At 43.0% G+C, this 21,750-nt stretch overlaps 1 pseudogene; it reads right to left on the bottom strand.

The window, feature by feature from the left end:
* The window catches only part of LOC119655137, a 34,128-nt pseudogene that overhangs the window by 5,517 nt on the left and 6,861 nt on the right, over positions 1 to 21,750 (bottom strand).

The raw sequence follows: 21,750 nt of genomic DNA, 5'->3' as shown, positions 1-21,750 counted from the left end.
CGTGACCTTATAAATCCACGTCGCTTGCCATCGACTTCGGTGTTCAGACCAATCTTGGCAAATGAATTCTCGTTGGCGCGAATTGCGTGACCATACCATCGAAGACGTCTCTCTCGCAATTTTTTCACGATCGGTGCAATCCCATACCAAGTATGGATATTATCATTTCGGATGTGGTCACAACGTGTCACGCCACTAGTCCAACGTAACATCTTCGTCTCCATTACTCCAAGACGCCTTTCATTGCCGTTTATAGTGGGTCAACACTCAGAAACATAGAGAGCGACAGGACGAACGAAATTGCGGTAAATTTTAGATTTGAGACGGTATTTCATGGAGATCTGTCGTCAAAAATTCAGCTTTATTGAGATTTATTTTAAGACTGTGTTACATAAGGCGATCATTCCATTTTTGGGCAAGTTGCTCCAGATCATTTTTGCTATTAGATGCCTGGAAAGCATTAGTGTATAGGGCGCTGGACATCGGATGTCTGATATGACAGTGTCCGTAACAAGAATAACGAGGAGAGGTGAGAGGGCGCTATCTTGATGAAAACGAAGTGAGACACGAAGTAGGTACAAATTCCGCTGTAGAACATACCAGATGAGTTCGTATGGCACGGTCAAACGATTTCTTTAGATCGGGAAATGCAATGTAAAGATTGCGATGCTTCTCACGGTGTTTCTCCATGAGTAACATCGGATACGAATCCAGGCGAAGTTGGCACACGTCTGTAACCTGCCGGAGACCTGACAGGAGGCATCATGCTGCAGATGCGGCTCGTTAGGTTATAAAGTGAATATCTGCAATGGAAAGGAGAGTTGCGCTCTATGCAGGGATCGTGGCGCGTCTGAAGAGAGCATTGCTCATACTGCCTGCTTGAGCGGTGTCCAATCTACAGAGCAGAATTGGAAAGATCCGTATCCAACCGAAAAATATGCAGCATAGTGCAACCGCTCTGAATTGCTAGTGCAGTTTGCTGGGGGAAATAATAGCTGAATAGTCCCGAAACAAAGACCCAGCATCATGACACCCCGAGATATCAGGTACGGCTGTTATCTAGGTTCGGGAGGACACTCACCTTAGGCTTCTTGTTGAAGGTCGAGAGGATGGTTCTGTTTGGATTCGATATTTAGGGAATGGAGTCCCGGTTATAAACTGGTAACCGAAAATTGGGGCTCCGTGGAAAGCTTGTTCACTTATGGGCCGTATTGTACGGGCACTATTTCCCGCATATCTTCGTTGAAAGCGCCAGGAACCGCCAACTTTTCCCTATGAATGATCCGAAAGAGGCAGTCCGTCTTGGGAAAAGAAGAAGACGGCAGGACCCGACGAAATCCCTGGAGAGCTATACAATCTGGTGCTTAAACATTGGCCAAACCCACTGCTTGGCTCATTTGCTTGCCTGAAAGAGGACACTTTCCTTCCTGATGGAAGGTGGTGAGTCTTGCGCTGATTAGCAAAGGGGAAGACCACCTTCAACTGTCGTCCGGATACCAACCACTTTGTATGACATGACATGACCGAAAAAGTGTTCGAAAAGTTCATCCTCACGGCAGTGCGATTTTAGAACGGGAAGATTCTCAGTGGGTGCTGTCATGCAAGTCGTGGATGCAGCTCATTGAGCGGAAGTACAAGGCCGCAGAGCTCGAGGAATCCTTCTAACGCTTGATGTTAGAAATGCCTTCAATTCCGTAAGATGGAAAGACATTCTAGGCACACTAAACAATACTTTCGATGTGCTGAACGATCTCTTACGAATATTGGTAGATTATCTGATAAACCGCTCCCTCCTCTATGGGACGTTGGAGGGTCAGAAGAGAATGTGGGTCACGTCGGTAGTAGCACAGGGATCCATTCTAGGGCCGGATCTTTGGAATGCTTCCAAAAGTAACTTGCAAAAACTCGAGATGCACTGTCGAGCAGGCGCAAAGTATACTTGGCATGTTGATGCGATGGGTAAGCGAATGGATAACTTCCACCTTACACGGCGCAAAGGTATGGACTGATGTTCCAAGCATGGAGGTATATTAAAATTACCGTGACCAAATACAGAGACGGGGAACTTTGCCAGTGCGTTTGCTAAACGCATGACAATGCTGGTCGTGATGGAGATTGGGGGAGTAATTCTCTTTGTTCTTCCTGCTAAGGAGTATAAGGTTAATAAAAGTGCAGGGAAGAAGAACCAAGGGATTGCACGTGAAGAACGGGAATGTACACTAAATGAGGGGCAATTCTCTTGGCAAAATGACGCAAGAAGCAGATGGTTGGTATTTCACTATTTCCTTACCCAGCTCCTAAGCGGAAATGGAGATTTTCAATCCTAGGTGCGTATGATTGGAAAGCAGGATACCCTGATTTTATGATTTGCAATGGGGCTGTGGATGGCGATAGCGGATTCGTTAGCGACTTTGTTTAGCCAAAGGAGAGTTCTCGCCACACAACATTGTCGGTGCTGAGGTTTTTGGTGGGTGGACATTTGTTCCATTTGTTTGTAGTCATTTTTCTCGTTTACATCATAATTTTCGTCTTGTTTTTGTTGATTTGTAGCCCGATTTGATTTGCTGTTTTATCGAGATTTATAAAAATTTCCTTTGCTGATGTGAAAGATTGCCTCATGACGTTTATATCGTCTGCAGGGCTGGGCAGGGCTTATAGAACAGGTTTTGTGTGACCACGTTCAGTGAAAAGAAAATTTGCACCCTCCTTTCGCATGTATGGGATTTTTGGCCATATACGAATCAAAAAAAGTGCGTAGACAGTTTTTCATATAAGATAAACACAAAACCTTTATACCCGAAACGCCAGCTTGCGGTATTCTGATTTGTTTGACATTTGATTGCTGCCTTTATTGCTTCCAATGTTGGCGGTGCAATGCTCCAATTATACTCGATTACAGTTGTGTGAGAGGTTGAGAAGTTTTTAGAAAAAAAGATGCCAATCTCTCATGTGATTCACTTTCATCCCCAATGATTGCTGTTTTTGTTTTGCAAGACTGGTTTTAAATTATTGTCCACACTTTAGGCTCTTCTCTACTTTGTACGCTTGTGTTGATTTTCATAATTTTGTCCCTTCGTCCTTTTGTTATATATGCTGTCTGTATATATCTGAGTGTAATCTCGCGGTATTTCTGGTGATTAAATTATTTGAAATATGTAATAAAGACTTGCCTTTTCTTTTGCAAGTCTGTAGATTTATAGCACTGATGAAGGGTTCTCGAAATATCGGTGGTTATTAAATATTACTAGGGAAAAGAAAAGGCAAGTCTTAATTATTTAAAATTGTTTAGGATGTTTGACGATGTCTGGAATTCTGAGCCACCAGGGTCTGGATACACGAGACAACTAAACTAAAAATTAAAATCAGACATATCAAAGTCTGTCAATACAATCTGTGAAAAATTATTTGGATGAACGTGTAAAACAATATTAGAATTAAAATATATTTTGATATGAGCAATCTATTGATGGAGAAGAAAATGGGAGAATATGAAATTAATTTATGCTATCTTTACGTTACTTACGCATAAAACTGCCCCATTAAGTAGTTGACGTAATGGAATACCCCGATTTCTACTGCAGAAAAGACGTAGCTTACAACTCTGTCAAAAAAGCCCATTGGCTGTTGTAAGTCACTTAATAGGTCAGAAATATAAGATATCTCTGGAGGATTTCCCATTAGTTTAGCTAAGTGTTGCCATGGAGGTCCTGACAAGGTAATAATGAGTGGACATTTGAAGTGAGCAGCTACCCCAATGAAAAAATCGTTAAAAAAATATCCTAAAACGACCAAATCAAACGATTCCTCCCTCATCAGTTTCTGCATCTTTGGATCATTTAACGTCAAATTAGTCAAGTGTAATAAATTGTTCGTGATATTGACCATCGACTGCATCGCTTTAAGAAATCCTTTCTTATCTTGCGATGTCATACTACGGTCTATATTTGGTCGTTTCAGTTTGATATGGCGGAATTTCAGATTCGGTTCTTTCACTGCTCTAGTTGTTACAATAGTTACGTCATGACCACGTTCTATCATCGGACGTATTGTATTCATATTAACTATCAAATGGGACTTTGGATGAGCTGGAAATAGTCCCAAAATTCGCGCTGAATGTGAAACGCTGACGCTCACTGACAGCACTGTGAGTATGGTTAGAATACCGACGCGAAGCATTTCGACCGGCTCGCAAAGAGAACTATGTTATGAACTAAACTTGGTGGTTAGACGGTGCATGCACGACTAGCGCTAAGATAAGATATTTTACGTTTACTGTATATTGGCTGCCATTGGAATTAGTAACTGACCGAAATTTATATCTCGACGTTGTGCGGCTAAAAGGATGTCAAATTCGCTTGTTATGGCGAAATAGATTATTACGAGTGCGATAAGTTTACGCTTTCCATAATTCTTCATAGACTATGTTACTTATTTACTTATTTTTATAATCGTTTGAAGTTGTGGTTCTTATCATCCAATTGAAGATGAATAATTATTTATGATTGCAAACTTTGATAAAAGTGCTTTAGATAAAGATATAAACATATGAATGAAATGTTTTATATTCATGTATGCAGTATATATATGTAGATGTATGTAATAAGCGATAATCATGAGAAATGCATGCGTATAAGGCAATGTGATTCACCCGTCCTTCATTTATGGCCTCAGTATAGTTTGATTCATCTCTTGATATCGAGGGCATTTTTTATCTCGAGTGTTATCATTGCATGGAATTTATTTTAACAGATACCACAAGGCGGGCTATTTTGATCAGGGAGTCCGTTTTTAACACACCTCTGATGGGAAGATTCCAGTCCAGGTGAAGAAGAATTACAGTTGAACTGTGCTATCCACCAACGGAGGCTTCCGATAGAAAAAAGAAGGATGTTTTCTACGATTACTATTTTGTAATCATAATTAGGTTTTCGTGATTATGATTGTAATCACGTGATGATAATCATGTAATTATAATCGTGTTATCATAATCCTGTATTTTCATTTTGCGATTGCTTAATCTTACTGCTTGATGACAGATTCGTTTTGATGAATTTAACATGAGATATGTTTGGAGAAATAATATTAGGGATAATGGTTTTCGATGATTGGTGATGTTGATGGCTGTTTTAATAGTGTGAATATAGAATAGAATATCTAATCAAATAAGATCCATTTATAAATTCATGAGTAAGTGCTGATCATATGCTTTTTAAAAAATTCTTGGAACTAATACAGGGTGACAAAAAAAAAAAACAAACTGCATACAAAATTTTTCAGTAAAAAAATTGTTATTAGTATAAACCTAAAATAAGCTGTCCTGGACTCCAAAATCGATTATCCACTGTAATCCATCGGATTCAGATCTGGAAAGCACTGTGCCCATTCTTATGATGTTGTGAAATTTGTAAAATTTGCTTTGCACCACTCTTGTTTTTGCTCTGTGAGTCTTATTTAAACGTCCAATTTCCACCGCCAAAGTGCTATGGGACCAAGGAAGAACAACAGCGTCTAAAATATTCCGTAGGTAACTTAGGGCTTTATTAATTTTGACTCTTTGTTCCATGTAAATCAGGGATACCTTGCCATTGGCGAGAATTCCAACTCATACCAGAATAGATCGCGGATTTCGGCGATGTTTAATCACGGATGACGATTCTAGAGCTTCTGTTGGCCAATTTTCGTCATTTTGACGATTGGGGGCTTGTTAAACGGTGAAAAGCTTCTCATCGTTGAAGATTTTTTTTCAGCTCGTACCAGCGGCCTTTCAAAGCTTAGTTTTTTGTTTTCATCTGTTAGAAGTTGGCATTTTTATAGCGTGTAAGACTTGAGATTAAGTTCAGAGGCGCACTGATTGATACCCATCGGTGCCCATCGAATTTCCCTCCCGCGTTTTCTTCCTCTTAGAGGATGATCACCTTCATTACCAAGCTCCTGAAGTCGTTTAATCGGACAAAAAACCAATGAACGAGCAATGCCAAATTCCTGCGCTATCTGAAGCGCTAAATAAGACTATGTATTTTTTAATGGGCTTCAGTATGTATACACTCAATCATAATATATCAGTAACCATTGAAACACTTTTTTCTTTTTCTAAAAGAACAGAAAAGTTTGTATGTATTTGTATTGTATGTATTTCTTGTCACCCTGTTTTGGGGAACTATATTCCCCACTAATCAAAAGTACTGCCTTTTATTAGTATCTTATTTATTATTTTTGGACAAAGTAGTGTTTTGACTCTACTTTGGTCGGCGGACGAGACACGAGAGACTTTTCATTTTTTTATTTTGGCAATTTTTTTCTTTGACAAATGCCATACCTGATATTTGTCTTCCAGCCGCTATAAGGCGTTTACCGATTTTGCTGCGCCCCAATTTCGCACCTCCGCTGCACCGCCACATCACTCCGCCCTCAACTGAAACCGTGCGGTTTTAGCAAAGCAAGCCGACCGCGCGATACCGCCAATGGGAGTTACTAGACGAACTTGACGCTTCGCGGGCGCTTTTTCGTAGCGGTCGCCGATCCGACGAAAGCCTTCAGCCTCTACAGGGAGACCCATTTGGGGCCGCCTGGCACGTTGCGCTTGAATGAGTGCTCGCTGTGATCTCCCCCTCGGACACCACCTTGTCGTGGTGGGGGAGCCTGTAGTAGTTTACTACTACACTATGAATATGGGAACGAAAGATATAAACTCTCCAAGTGGTAAGAAGTCACAGACTTCGAATCCACCCGAGACCATGAGCAATCATGTCGCGGCCGAGGCGCGGATTTTAGAGGCCTCACCACATTCATACTCGCTCATACGCGCTCTGTAGAAGGCTGGCTTTCCGGCTCAGTGGAAAGCTTGCATTTAGTGCCTACGGCGAAGTTAGCCAGAAAGGAAAGTACGGAAACTCTCAAACTCTGGGAGAAACTGGAAATCTGACTACGGCCGGCCCGTCCGCGGTACTACAGCCCAAATCTACCCGCAAACGGAAGAGGAAGGCCTGGCAGAAGGGAACTTAGGCCACTAAGAAGGGGGCACTTCAGGCTGAATCCTGCCTGTCAGAACCTTCTCCTTCATCCTTACCGGGAAGAGCGGAAGAACGGGAAGCTGGTGACGTGGACGCTACTGGTTTAACGTCAGTATGTGGAAAAGGATCCAAGTAGTCCGGACACCGTGAACCTGGAAAGGCCCTTAGCCGACAGCAGAAGAGAGCACTGCGAAGGAAGAGGAAGCACTTTGGAGATGAGGACATGGACATGGCTGTACCACTAGACGCGCTAACGCCCAGAGAAATCGGACGCAAGGAAGCGAAATCTCCGGCGGAAGGTGGGGATAAACTGGAAACCCCGGTAAGACGCTTTATTGTGCTCCGCACCAAAGCTTATATCCACGCTTCTCGCGGGGTGTGCCGGGAGGTGATCAAATCAGCGAGAGAGATCTCAATGAAGCTGGTCTCTCCCACAGGAATACGAACACGAAAGCGGGAAGGAAGAGGACGTATGCGCAAGCTGCAGCCTCTGTTCTGACTGCTACCGTGGGAGTTTCCTCTAAAATGTCAGAGGGACAATTTACCATCCTCCGGGAATGCCTGTGGAAAAAAATGTTGGAGCCTGGAACGAAGCCACGATTTAACAATCAAGGTTTTCGTGATGGGCGTCTCCATTTGGAGTGCATTGACGAGGCTGCCTTAAAGTGGCTCCAGCAGGTAATCCCAACTTTGAGTTCCGGCGGTCGGCCCAAGTTCATTATTGTGAACACTGAGCTACGCAGGACAGAACATGTCGGATGTTGGCTACCGGGCCCTCGAAGGAAGGCAGAGGACATCATCCGCATGCTGGGTGAACAGAACCCGGGCATGGACTTGGGACACTGGAGGGTAAAGTTCATGAATGCCAGGAAGGACCAATCTACAAACGTGGATGGCTTCAACTTGGTATTCGAATTGGACCAACAGAGTCTGAATGTGCTCAGGGGAAGTCACCATATGGTGCTCCACTTTCTCCTATATAGACTGAAATTCAGTCATATCAGGAAACTGTAGGGCATCATCTCCATTTTGAGAGGGAAGAACAATGATGGTCTTCGACTCACACAACATAGAGCAAATTGCAGCATCTTCGGCGCGCTCTCCCACAATGGAGCCGTGCGCGGGGGATAGTGCATACAGGGGCGCACTGGGGAAGGGACTACAGAGTGAATCCTCCCTGCCAGTAACTTCTCCTACACCTTCCAAGGAACAGGCGGAAGGAAGGGAAGCCAGAGACGTAAACGGAACTGACTTGATGCCAGTTCGAGTGATCGAATCTATGCAACCTGGACACCGCAAAACAATTAAGATGCTAAGTGGAAAACAGACGAATGCTATGTGGGATGAGATGAGATCTTTCATGGATGAGAATATGGGAATTGCGGTACTTCCAAATCAATCACTAGGGGATCGAGTCTCTGGCGGTACGGTGTGGGGGAAACCCCGTCATACGCGGACTGCCGCATACGCTTCTAACTGTTTTCCATAAGACAATAGACTAAGTTTATGTCGAAAACCATAAAGATTGGTTAAATCAACCTGCAGCATGCCAAAGCTCCCTCCTACCTGTTGGCAGCGAGAATGACAAAGCTGCAGGATTTCCCCTATATCTTTCTGGTGCAAGAACCGTGGGTTCGATTTAACAGAATCTGTGGCATTGGATCAGTAAAGGGGGCTAGGATCTTCTACGATGAAAGATCCATAAAACCGAGATGTCAAGACGGTTAGAGGAAACTTTGCTGAGACAATATTGTTCCCAGGACTTAGCTACGGTCATCATACAATACCAGATAAATAAAGAGGAAAAACATCATAGTTGCCTCCGCTTGTTTACCCTATGATTCTTTGTATCCTTCACCGACGCAAGAGCTTAGGGATCTTGTGGCGTATGCAGAATCAAGTGGTCTCGAACTCCTAATAGGTTGCGATGCGAATGCTCAACATATTTGTTGGGGCAGTAGCAAATGCAATCCAAGAAGGGAGAAGCCATTTGATTTTATCACTTCAGCTGGTCTTATGACTGCAAACGTAGGATGCGCCCCTACGTTCTTGGAACCGAGAAGAAGCGAAGTAATTGACCTAACAATCTGTACCTCAAAATTGTTAGAATTGATTACACACTGGCGAGTGCTAGACGAGGTCTCACTGTCCGATCACCGATATCTAGAATTCAATCTGACTATTGCAGGCGAGCAGTCTGCAGTACAAAGACGGAACCCTAGGATTGGGCAAAGTTCAATGAACTTCTTGGCAATAAAGTACAGTTCCCTAGGCGACTAAGGACTCCTTTGGTGCTGGAAGATGAATTGAAAAGCGGTAAAACGGTTCCTTGGTGGCACCGAGAACTGCAAAAACTCAGGAAATTAACCAGGCGACTTCTAAATCGTGCTTGCAAAAGTAACAAGAACAAAGACTGGTTAAATTTCAGGAACTCACAACGTGAATATAAGAGGCTCGTTAGGTGTTTGAAACGAGATTCCTTTAGAACGTACTGTGAGGAACTGGAAGGCGAAAGAGAGACTTCAAGGCTGTGCAGAGTCTTCAAAAGGGATGAGTCAGCCAAGTTGGATTCTCTTAGAAAACCCGACGGTACTTTCACGAGCTCCAGACTGGACTCAGTACAGACCCTCCTGGAAGTACACCATCCGGGAGAACGGGTGAGAGAAGTGGTAGGGGAAGAGTTGACGGTTCCAGCAACCCCTTCAACACGCAAGTGTTGCAAGGGGAACTGGAACACTGCGAAAGCGGTTGTTACCCATGAAAAGGTGAGAGTTGCCATAATGTCCTTTGAACATCTATCCGGCAATGCTAAAGGAGGGTATGGAGCATTTAGAGCGACCTCTAAGAAATATTTTTCGAGGATGTCTTGCTCTGGGCTACGTGCCTTCTTCTTGGCAACAGGTTAAGGTAGTTTTCATACCGAAACCTGGAAAAGATGACTATTCTAATCCAAAGAACTTCAGACAGATTAGCTTGACTTCATTCTTGCTGAAAGGTTTGGAGAGACTGGTGAAGCGTCACATTCGTGGAAACGCACTTAGGTCGGACCCACTTAGTGAAAACCAACATGCTAACCAACGTGGAAAGTCCTGTGAGTCTGCTCTTCACTCCTTGGTCACAAAGATAGAGGATGCAACTTTGAATGGTGAGTACGCGATGGGGGTGTTCGTGGACATTGAAGGGGCTTTTGACTGTGCGCCTTTTCAAAAACTTTATGATGCTGCCAGAGCGCATGACGATGCTTTAATTAAGTGGATTCATGCTATGCTAACGCAAAGATTGCTGTGGGCTGAGATAGGGGTCGATCGCTACCTGACTACAGAAGCAACGAAGGGCTGTCCCCAAGAAGGTGTGCTTTCGCCGCTTCTGTGGAGTATGCTGATCGACTCACTGCTATGCGAACTGCAAAATTTGCCAATACACGCTCAAGCTTATGCTGATGACGTGGCTGTACTTGCTGTTGATCGGGATCTTGGAACGGTGTGTTGGAATACACAACGTGCCGTTGATTTGATAGACAGCTGGTGCCTTAGACATGGTCTGTCAGTTAATCCAAATAAAACCACAATGGTTTTATTCACAAAAAGGAGAAAACTGGATGGACTTTGTCTCCCTGAGATGAGGGGTACTACCCTTCAACTCTCCGAAGAAGTGAAATATCTGGGAGTCACTCTAGATAAAAAGCTTCTTTGGATCAAACACTCTCACAGCTTATGGGCTGTGCAGACGGACCTTTGCCTCGACATGGGGATTCAGGCCTCATGTGGTAATGTGGATATACGTTGCCATCATTAGGCCGATGTTCGTATATGCATCCGTAGTGTGGTGGGTTAAGGTGAGACAAACAGGTTTTCACCGTAAACTAGCCGCACTGCAAAGAACTGTTTGTCTGGGTATCACTGGTGCCATGAGCACGACATCCGGCGCAGCTCTGAATGCACTACTCAATTTGCAGCCACTGGATATATTTATTCAAAGCACTGCAATGAGAGCAGCTCATAGGCTAATTCGATTAGATCTATGGGAAAACAACGGATGTGGGGGGCACAGAGCATTGGAAGAGTTACTGGGAGGACTGAATCCAGTTCTTTCAATGCCTTCCGATTCTCGTGTCCCCATACATCTGTTTGGTAGAAGATATGTAGTTACCCTGAAGCGTAGAGAGGACTGGGAAGACCCAGAGGAATACGTGGCGGGATATACGGAAGTCTTCTACACCGATGGCTCAAAAACAAAAGAGGGTTCTGGAGTCGGAGTCTACCTCTCGAATAAAAATGAGAAATGGGCTTTTCCTTTGGGACAATATGCAACGGTTTTTCAAGCCGAAGTTTATGCGATTCTAAGGGTGGCAAACTGGGTGATTAACAAGCGGTTGAAGGGCAGGCGCATCGCAGTCTGCAGTGACAGTCAAGCTGCACTGAGGGCATTGAGCAGTCCTTTGATCACCTCGAAAATCGTTCAGGAATGCAGAAACCGTTTGAACTCTATGTCTAGAATCAATACGGCGGAACTACTCTGGGTACCTGGTCACTGTGGCATAGAGGGAAATGAAATCTCGGACGCTTTAGCGAAAGAGGGGTCAATCTCCCCTATGCCGGGACCGGAGCCAGCAATTGGAGTATCAGTAGCATTGGCTAAATCTGTTTTCAAAAACTGGGAAGAAGTTTCCCTTAATGACAGGTGGCAGAGCCGAAATGCTGCTCAACACACCAAACTTTTCCTGCCAGAACCGAGCATACGTACCGCAAAGTTTATCCTGTCGAAAAGCAGGAGGACTTGCAGGTGTATTGTGGGCATTCTAACAGGCCATAATTCGCTAGCTGGGCATATGTTCAGAATAGGAATTACCGAAGATGGTACGTGTCCCTCTTGTAATCAGGAAGCGGAATCCACGGAGCCTTTCCTATGTGAATGCCCCGCGTATGGACGCATCAGGCATCAGATCTCTGGTGCCGATGTTCTCCAATTGCGACGGGTAGCATCACATCCACTAACGGAAATCCTGCGATACGTTAACGAATCCGGAATATTCCGTTAGACGAGGGAGGCGAGTACAATGGGCCAACACGGCCTGAGTGCTCAGAACCTGTAGCTTCTCCCCCACCATACCTCACTCTAAAGGGGGCCTCGTATGGTGGTTGCAGCGGCTTTAGAGGGTCTCTACCCTGATGGTTGCACATCTCAAGATCTTTGGGCGTCTTAGCAGATGATCGCGAGCCATTAGAGCGGCTTTTAGCGTGTTAAAGTCAAGGAGCTTTCTTAACCCCGCATTTGGACCAATAATATGCGCTTTATTACTGCGATCGCCATACATCTGGCATGTGACTCATCACGTGTTTAACACTATAATTTCCGAACAACCCCGAATATCTGAAAATCACTTTGCCCATATTTTCTACATTATATCTAGATACAATTGATGCCAAAAAAAAATTCGATTCCGAGGATCCGACACAGGGGATGACCCCTTAAGCAAGAAATTCCATTCCTGTTAATGCAATAGTGGCTAGACACTATAAGCAATAAAATTTGTGTATTTCATTTGACATATTCAGTACTAATTTCGAATAATATCCGAAAAATTCAAAAAAAGAATAGGTTCTGAGAACGAGACTGTTTCACTTTTTGGGGTACACATTTTGAACCCTATCTCCCCTATATTTTGCTCAATATTAGAAACAAGACCAGTTTCGTATGTATGCGGAGCCCCCCTTTAAACATAACACAACATAGAGCCCCTGCTGCATGTAAAAGAGCACGTAGACCACATATTCTTACCAAATTTTCATGACAATCGGTTCAGCCGTTTCCGGGTAAATCAATCGGGTGTGACAGGCTGACAAACAGACGGGCATTGAATCCATTTTAATAAGGTTTTGTTTCACACAGAACCTTAAAAATGGTCCAAAAACAAAATAAATAAATGAAACGGCTAAAAAAATATATGGATATTAAATTGATTAAGACAGAGGAAAATAAACGAATAATATTAAAAGAAAACAAGGGAAATGAAATAAAAAAATGAATGAAGAAACCAGGCAATACAAGCCAATCAATTGTTGTTGTTGCCTTTGACCATGCTCGTACGATGTAACTGCGAGTGAGGCTGGATGTGTCTGTGCCACTAGCTATCTCCTGAACTCCTGTTCCTGAAATAGAACAAAAGGTGTCAATTCTGCCGAGACTTGTAGTAGTTATCAAAAAGCACCCCAATGATGTAGCATAACTCTATTTATATTATGTAAAATTCACATAGGAGCTTGAAGGACTTGCACGAACGCTCGCACAAAAGAGTTGGAAGCCATTCTCAGGAATGTCCGCGCTTCACTTCTTCCCAGATTATCATCGGTTCTGTCTCTTGGAACTGGGGTCTGTCTAACTTGGAAATGGGGTGAGAACTGAATTTGCGCCCTCTGAAGAATCTGGCGACTCGCTTTGATAAAAGTAAAAAAAATCTGGTGACTGAAATATTAGGCGAAGATGACTTTACGGTTTTTTACCAGGGCAGAGGCAAATCGTTAGACGCGGCATCTCGAAATCTGTATTTATACTTTCCCTTACGGTTGCCGATTCTAAGAGTGCATATCTACTGGGATGAGGTATCCTTCTCTGGTTGCTTATTATTTGCTAACACTTGGAGGCTGGTGTTGATGTACTTGTTTTGTAGCATATGCCAGCCCGCATCGCAATTTTAGTTTCATAAATTGGCATCGCGTAACAACTTGTTCGCATCTCCCGGTTTATGGTTTTTTGAACATACAAATGCAACTTTTGCCCCTGAAGATTCCTCCCATCGAACTTGCGAATTGTTAACTTCGGTAGCCTTAGCGAGTCTTTTCTACTGGTTGGAATTTCTAAGTCTGCCTTTTCCAATCAGCTTCTTAACTTCTACTGATAGTATTGGAATGACTTCCGTGACCCTTCATCGTGCCGGAAGTGTACAACTGAACTAATCGATTTATTAGACTAGGATAAGTTCGAATTCATCAAATGTTGAGGTGTTTTCCAAAGTCGACTTATTTTGATCGGTTGCTCAATTCACCATTCAGCACATCAAGCCATCGGGGTTTCGGCCGATCTCATCTTATCTGTTAACAACTTTGACCTTCAGACCAGTCTTGATAAGTGAAGACGCTAATCCCAGATATTTAAGTCGCGCAGTTCTTGGCAGATCATTGTCACTGAAAGTGATAGTACCTGTTTCATCAGCCCCGGTCGTTAGAAATTTGGATTCAAACAGATTCAGTTTGAGACCATAATGCATCAGGCGATTCTTACATTGCAAGTTGCTGACGATCAACAGAAATTGCGTTTTCCTGATGAAAACCGACAGAGACACAAAGTGGTTTTGATATAGCCGCCACATTTCGAACTTTAATCTGTGGACTGCTTGCTTTCCAGTAAGTCACTATTCTATCTTCAACAATCACTCATCCGTTGGGTCCCAGCTCTTCGCTTGTCAGAGCTCAGTTGTGAAGCCATCATTACCTGTTGCTTCCCTGATTTCATTCGTTTGATTATTTCGTCGGGTTGTGTGTTGCTGACAGGTGGAATTGATCTAGATGCCGGCAGTGCTTCCGGAAACGGAGGATGAACAAATTCTTCCTGAAATATTCCCGGCATTTGTCCGTCGGTTGGTATTCTTGTAAATATCCCAAATGCTCAGCGTTTTCTTATCGGGAACCGTACGGTAGAGGCGTTTCTTCTTAAGAACTTTCATTTTGAAATCGTTATTTCAAAGCCAAGTAACTCGATTGTTGACAGTCATTGACAGTGAGAAAATGGCATGAAGAAGAAGATGAAGAAGTCGTTTGATAAACCATGTATTGGCAAATACAACGCCTTGAATATCCGCGAAATCGACTACACACCCTCATTGCGTGCCCCAAAGACGTTTCCCCAATGGCACCTGTTACTATCTGTTTTTCACCAACATTACCGTTAAGACAGTCATCAGTGGGCACGTTAGAGGGCTTTGTGTCAGCTGCCAGAAGGCATATTTTTGGGCATCTATTTACGGTGAAAAAATTAATGCGCTGATTATCATCATCATCTGCGCGACAACCGGTGTCTAGGCCTGCCTTAATAATTAACTATAGACATCCAGACATCGATACACCTAAAAGTTGTTTCCCGCCCTGATCCACGCTATCGCTCCATCTCAGGTAGGGCCTGCCTCTTCTTCTTTTTCTACCATCGATATTGCGCTTGTAGACTTTCCAGGCTGGATCATTCTCACCTATACGGATTAAATTAATCGTCCACCGGAACCTGCCGAGCAGGATTTTATCCACGTGGTATCGCTCATAGATTTGATCATTGTGTAGGCTACGGATACAGCTAATAGCTAATTGCATTGCACACTTCTTGGGATTCAAGCATTCGCGGAATGATCGTCTCCACTTGTAAGGTCAAGAGAAGTTAATGCTGTCTCCTCTCATTTACAAGCCCCGGACATATGAAGAGTATGTTCCTCGGAGCCAAGAATTCGTTTAGGTATAAATATGTGCATACAGTATTCATCATGCCCAGGCAGAAATGAGTCAAGTGATAGTGGACATCTCCATGGCTGTGCATACTCCAAAGCTGGATGTTTGGAATCAGCTTCCCTTGTAGGAATTATCTCAACGTTCCTGCCACACTGTGATTGGGCGTGTTGTTTCTTCCCATCGTTGATCTGCGGCACTGTGGTCGCTGCGTGCTTTCTAGTATAATCTTTGCATCTCTTCAGCGAAAATATCAATGCCCCTATTTCCAGGACTACGAAAGTTGCTTCGTCTGATGTTGTCCGGAATGCGCTAGTGACTCTGTAACCCACCGCATTCAATGCAATTTTATCTTATACGCTTGAACATTAGGGCTTTTTTCCAAATTGGCTAGCAACAGGCTCCAGGTGGTTTAATAATAATCGTTGGCGCATCAATCCAATTGGATCAGGGCTTTGAAGTGTGTTAGAGCATTTCATTCTATACCGTAACGATACACTACATAATTGCAGTACCTGCAATTGCTCCTTTTACCAGATTGACCACAGGGTTGATAGCATCCATCGTTGACCGGTTAACACGAAAACCTTATTGTTGTGTGGACATGCCTCCTGCTTTCTCTAAAATTGGGATCATCCTGTTGCATATAATGCACTCCAGCACCTTTCCAATATTTTCTAGCAAACAAATGGGACAGTACAACGGTGGCTCATTAGGTGGTTTACCGTTCTTTTGTAGCAGCAACAGCATTTCCCTTTTCCATCCAGTCGAGAAGATGCCCCTTCCCAAACAGGTATTAAACTACTCCGGTCTTGTTTTGATCGCCGCTTTCAAAGCCACGTTCAGTATTCCGTCCAGCCCGGGTACTTTTTTAGCCCCTATCTTTTTGTAGGCAATGGTAAGCTCAACTTCTGTCCCGGGATATCGTTTGGGGGCGGCAAATGCGAGCATTTGACCGCAATAGTCCATTTGTTTTGCTATGGAAATAGAGTGATCACTATTCTTCGCTATAAAACTGGACACATTTATCTGCGGGGCCCTGCTTCCTTTCAACTTAGCCATTGCCGCTCAATAGAGTTCTTTAAAGGAGCCCTTCTCAGAGTTCTTTAAAGGAATTCCTTTTACTTCGAAGCATCGCTTTCCCCAGCTCTCGTTGACTAGTTTTGTACCTAGCCTTTCTCTGTGCAATTTCCTGCTCACCTTTCGTTTTGAAATTTGTTCTTGTTTCCAGGCATATTGAACCCAGTCGTCTGATTTCGTCATTCCAACACGGTTTCGGTAATCTATGAGCGTTATTCCTGCGCCTTGGCATCACAGGCTGCGAACATGTTTTTGACAATTTGCTCAGATTTTTCTCTCGCTGTATCTGTTGAAGTGAAAATATCCTAAAACATCTCAACGACATCTTTGAATTCCACTGCTCCATCCGGCATGATCTTACGTCTCTTGGATGTTCGTACATTAATCAGTATAGCTTGATAGTTGCTATGCAAGTAGTATTTACTAATTCGCCAGGTAATGTCCCCCATCAACGCATTGCTTACGAAGGTAACATCTATAGGCACTTCCGAAATGTCCAGCGAAAAAAAAAAGATATCAGCCCCCTCTTATTATAAACGGTGTGCCCCCACTTGGTAGACTATCCGTTGAAGTCTCCCGCGATGGCAATGGTGGCCCGTACACTTGCGTCTAACGCCAATTCATGTAACATTTGCTCATATTCCGCACCTGTTGCGCTTGGCGGAGCGTAGCCACTATAGACACGAACACGGTTAATTTTAGCTTTTACAAATCCATTGCCAGGCGTTCGGGTTATTTCTTCGAATGGGTATGACCTGTTGTCCAGATTGCGCACTTCCCACTTTGTCGGTAGCCCATACCGTCTTATATTGTCTTCTGTATGGTTCGCTAATAGTCGCCCCATCCACATCGAGCTCTTGGACTGACTGATTCAAATGGTTGTCATTCATCTGAATAAATCTCATTTACTATTTGCTTTTGGGTACCTCCTGGACAGCGGGCATTTTCCCTTCCTGTCTATTTGTCTGTCTGTTACCGATTGCCCCTAGGTTTGGTGGGAGGGTGGGAATTGTGAACGAATTTAAAGGGGGGGGGGGCTAAAATTTTGTTCACCGCGCTAGGTACTAATGGGGCAAATATCATTTCAAATATTTTTATATAAGGAATACATTTCAAACCTTCTTCTGAATTGCCGACTTGTTCGTTTATAACATAGTTCAACAGTTATGATTAATGCTAGTCGACTTGCTGTAAATTTTTAACTTGGTCACCAACCTGGAAGAATTGAAATTGCAACCCCTTTGATTCAACTTGAAAGGGTGCCAATTCAATGTATGTAATTTGTGTGGGATGCCTGATGTCATGCACAAGGCAGGTAGTATTACCACAAAAAGTTATTAACGACTGCATAGACAAAAGGATTTATGTAAAAAGACTATGTTCCTTACTCACCTGATGTACCTTTGTGATTTCAAAAGAAATTTCAGATAATTATCTTATTAAACGTATTTATTCAATTTATATATAACATCATTCCAATTGATGCTCTGATTATCTGAGATTATTGATTTTTTTTCTTAGAGCTGGCATTTTCTTTACTTTTCTTACAAATTTTTCGGCATAGGGCTCCCACAGTCATCTTCCAAATAAATTTAAGGATTTTACAGACCACATACACGATCCCAATAATGAAAGCAATCACATCGAGTCCATAGTATTGTGAACTGCTGGGGTCTGGAGATGCTTTGCTCCGTTATGCCTCAAAACATATTCCATCCAATAGGCGGCAGTATCTCTAGCACTTGAAGGTCGATCTCTGTATACTCTGGAAAATGTCTCCACATAATCTAGGATTTTCGAGAACTTCCAAAACAGCCTTCCGTAACGATTCCTTCGTTAATGTGTCTCGATCCAAGGCTACACCATGACCGATTTTTTGCAGTTTATTTGCATTAGAGAATTGATCGGCAAAGAAGGGGATTGCTACCATTGGAACACCATGATACTGGGCTTCTGTAACTCCTCCACTGCCAGCATGAGTCACGAAAACCTTTAAATTTGGGTGGGCAAGGATATCGTCTTGCGGCAGCCACTTTTTATAAAGAATATTTGCTGATTTTCCTGGAAATTCGTCGTTATCCCATTTCCAAATTACTTTCTGTTTGAGACTGGAGAACACTTTAAACATTATATTGATAAAATCTGGGGTTAGCAAATCGGCGCTAATATTTGACCCCAAACAAAAGTAAATGGCACCGGATTCCGATGCGCTGTCCAGGAATTCTTTGATGTCCTAAAATGAGTTGTACAGAAAGAAATAATGTAAAATGAAACGTGCATATTAAGCAAGAAAAGTATTTACTTGCGGCAGCGGATCCTGTTTTGGTTTTATTTGTATTCCCCCAATTTGTATGATTGTTGGTACATTTGGTTGAATATGTCCTTGACTCAAGTAAGTGTTGACGAAAAGCAGTGAAACGTTCTTCTTCATTTCTTCAAAAGATGGATATTTGTCTGGTGAGAAATTCGACCTGCGAAGGAAAGCCTATCAAATTTGTTATCATAATATCCTTAAACTCAACGCAAAGACACATGCATGCAGAATATAGCCGGGTATCAAGTGAAAGAACTTTATTAGTAGTTTTCGAAACTGGTCCCATATTTGTAACCGCGTGAAAAACATGACTGTCAAAAAGTGTAACAGGTCTTGTTTTAAGAACCGATCTAACCGAAAATCCAAAAGAAATCACATATTTTAGAAATTTAGAGGCGGATCTGCCTTAAGTTCATGCTAGGAGTACAAGATTTAGCAGTGATATAAGAGAAGGAAATCCATCTATTATTACCAAAGTTACAGAAGGTGAAACTTTTACATTTTATCTTAATTTCGTGCATTCTAAAACGTGTATGACGTCATCATGACCTATCGATTCGTCAATATTACAAAAAAGTGAGCGCATATGAATTGGGGGTATCAGGGAAACATTTCGTTTTAAGTTTTTAATCATTTATATATCAATATCAATTTCTTGAGACAGAGATACATACGTGTGCTTATATGTATATACATGCTAATTAAGCTTTGAGGTAATGCCTAATATTTGTACATTAAACCAGCGGTTCCAATATACGCACTGTATGTGTCATATGTATGCTTTTGTGCCCGAAGTAAATCGGAAATTTATGGTAAATTTATATATGTATAAGTATAGTATACGGTAATAGGCAATGTTTGTTTAGGGTGAGTATAATATTTAAATCTGTAATATGTATGTATGTCTTCTAGTTTTAAAAAAAAAACATTATTTCGAAAAATTAGGCCATGACGGCTTTACGGTTCCTTACCAGGGCAGAGGCAAAAGAGTAAATTGCTCCCCATTTGGTCCGGACGAGCATTAAGTTGATGCGGACTTAGGATCCCATAATTCTTAAAAAAATATTTTCAGTTCTGTCCAAGCTCAGGTCAATAAGGCCAGGGCAGAGGTGAGGCAGCGTCCCTGGTACGAAACCGTAAAGCCGTCATCGCCTAATTTTTAGAAAGTTTGGGTGCTAAGCCCTAAACGAGGGGTCCGTGGACCAAAAAAAGAGGGAGTAAGTTGCTCCCCATTTGGTCTGGTTCAGCATTAAGTTGATGCGAACTCAGGATCCCATAATTCTCAAAAAAATACATTATTTCCATTTTTTAGGCATATACGAATGCAAAAATATCTGTAGAAAGTTTCTCAGCACCAGCTTCTGGTATTCCGACTCGTTTTTCTACTAGTATACCCATGCGGAGCATAAAATAAAAAGTCTGAATTAGAACTCCCACATTTCGATGTAAATTGCAAAACAGGATAGCAAGTTCTGACATAAAGTGAGGCGGAACACACTTTCGGAAACTGCCCATCTTGAAAACCTGAAAAAGTACAGGGTAATGTGCTATATGAAATCAGGGCCTCAAAACGCGTCCCATTCTGATGTCTGCTCAAATAAACCCAAGTTCGTATCAGAAGTACAATATTTGGTATCAGTTAAACTGATAATATAAGGCACGATTCTCAGTTTGCCTTGTCCAGTCACAAATTGATGCAAGAACGCTTAATATTCCTTCGTTTTCTCCTGTATAACACTCATTCCCGTTCCCAATTTACTCCTTTCCCCCTATCTAACGCATGCGGGATTGACGGAGAAGAACTAGCCTTAACCGATTTTAGCAGCTACGCGACCAGTTGCCCTCGTGCTACTTTCTTCTTCACGGGGGGATGAGGGGCGACTTCAGTTCAGCCTTTAATGATCCGCTGAAGGCGCTGAAAAGGCGGCTGTTTATCCTGTTGGAATTTTGGGCACGGCTCCCCCCGGTTTCGACAGCCATGCTGTTCCTCCTAATTTGCAACAAAATATCGCCATAAGCATTTGGGGTTCTCCCCACTATGTTTGCGGGGCAGGGAGTGAATATTTAGGTTCGGGTGGGCCGCAGCAAGATCACCGTGTCATCTGGCCCCCATGAAGAAGAAAGCAGGATGGGGGCCACTCATCGCGAATGGGCTCAGGGCTAGTCTTTCCAGGTTGTGATTTTTGTTCCTTCCCTTATCAAGCCGTTTGCCAGTTTAGCTCTTTTGGTGAAGAAATTTTCATTTCACGTCTCTATTAGAGTAGTTTACCTCGGGTTAGTTTAGTTTCTTTTAATATTGAGTCTATGTACATGAGCAAAACCTCTGTGTCCTGACAGCGAGATAACATTTCCGAATCAAGAACCGCCGCCCTAATCGTGCCGAATTGCCAGCATTCGGGTTAGCTCCAACACGTCTTGTTTGGCTCCACATATTATCTCGTGCAGTCGATGTTTACGATTGGCAAACCTGTTAGGGAATTTTGGTTGGTGGACCGCGATTTTTTCGGGGTAGGGTAGGTGAATGCATTTACTCAAAATGTGTTGGACTTCAGCAATAGTACGTCATCGGACTACCAACTAAATACCTCCCTATCGCCAGAATGCTAGTCTGCAACCGTTTGTCACATTACTTCGGGCTAGCCCCTGAGCTCTTGGTGAATTCCTTTCACCAATGGAAGAGGAGAAGAGGAAGGGAACTGTTAAATCAAGGAATGTCTTGGCGGGAGATGTGGACAGATCTCACCACCAGTTGAGCTCTATCTTCTTTGCAACGAGAAGACCCCGAACGTAATGCGCAACACGACTCCACCTGTCAGCGCTTTGCTGCATTTCCTCGACAATGTTCTCTGGAGAGAGATTC

The sequence above is a fragment of the Hermetia illucens genome, chromosome 1, assembly GCF_905115235.1.
Source record: "Hermetia illucens chromosome 1, iHerIll2.2.curated.20191125, whole genome shotgun sequence".
Taxonomy (NCBI): domain Eukaryota; kingdom Metazoa; phylum Arthropoda; class Insecta; order Diptera; family Stratiomyidae; genus Hermetia; species Hermetia illucens.
This window is presented reverse-complemented; position numbering and strand designations above follow the sequence as displayed.